Source organism: Haliaeetus leucocephalus, unplaced genomic scaffold (genome assembly GCF_000737465.1).
Source record: "Haliaeetus leucocephalus isolate CR32 unplaced genomic scaffold, Haliaeetus_leucocephalus-4.0 Scaffold364, whole genome shotgun sequence".
NCBI classification, from domain to species: domain Eukaryota; kingdom Metazoa; phylum Chordata; class Aves; order Accipitriformes; family Accipitridae; genus Haliaeetus; species Haliaeetus leucocephalus.
This window is the reverse complement of record NW_010972800.1, coordinates 34,641-35,811: the sequence shown is the minus strand read 5'-3', so window position 1 is coordinate 35,811 and position 1,171 is coordinate 34,641.

The window sequence follows — 1,171 nt, the reverse complement described above, 5'->3', positions numbered from 1 at the left end:
CCCCCCCCGACCGCGAGCACCCCCCCCGGCCCCGGCGGGACCCTGCGGCCTACCGCGCTGTCGCCATGGCGACGGCACGCCGGAAGTGGCTCTACCGCCAAATCCCTCCCCACCCGGCTCATCCACTTCCGGTCCGTCCCCAGTGAGGTCCGGCCGCCCCCCGTGACCCCGCGGGTGGTTCCGGGGCGGGCGGAGTCTGCGGCCATGGCGGCGCCGGGGCCGAGCGGGAGCAGCTGCCGGGTCAGGGCCCCTTGCACGGGAGCTTTGGGGGTGCAGAGCTCTTTGCAGGGGGGTGGGTGGGTATTTAAGGCCCCTTGGGGGGGAGTTTTGGGGGTTCAGGGCCCAGGGTCCAGGGTTTGGGGGTGCAGGGTCCTTTACACGGGAGTTTTGGGGGTGCAGGGCCCCTTGCAGGGGAGTTTTAGGGGTGCAGAGTCCCTTGCAGGGGAGTTTCAGGTGTTTAAGGCCCCCTGCACAGGAGTTTTAGGGGTGCAGGCCCCGGGTACCCACATTTGGGGGTGCAGGGCCCTTTGCAGGGGAGTTTTGGGGGTGCAGGGCCCTGGTTACAGGAGTTTTGGGGGTGCAGGGTCCTTTACACGGGAGTTTTGGGGGTGCAGGGCCCCTTGCAGGGGAGTTTTAGGGGTGCAGGCCCCGGGTACCCACATTTGGGGGTGCAGAGCCTTTTGCAGGGGAGTTTTGGGGGTGCAGGGCCCTGGTTACAGGAGTTTTGGGGGTGCAGGGCCCTGGTTACAGGAGTTTTGGGGGTACAGAGCCCTCATTACATGAGTTTTGGGGTTGCAGGGCCCTTTTCAGGGGAGTTTCAGGTGTTTAAGGCCCCCTGCACAGGAGTTTTGGGGGTGCAGAGCCCTGGTTATGGGAGTTTTGGGGGTGCAGGGCCCCGGGTACCCACGTTTGGGGGTGCAGGGCCCCTTGCAGGGGAGTTTCGGGTGTTTAAGACCCCCTGCACAGGAGTTTTGGGGGTGCAGGGCCCCTAGCATGGGAATTTTGGGTGTTTAATGCCCCTTGCACAGGAGTTTTGGGGGTGCAGGGCCCCTAGCATGGGAATTTTGGGTGTTTAATGCCCCTTGCACAGGAGTTTTGGGGGTGCAGGGCCCCTAGCATGGGAATTTTGGGTGTTTAAGGCCCCTTGCACAGGAGTTTTGGGGGTGCAGGG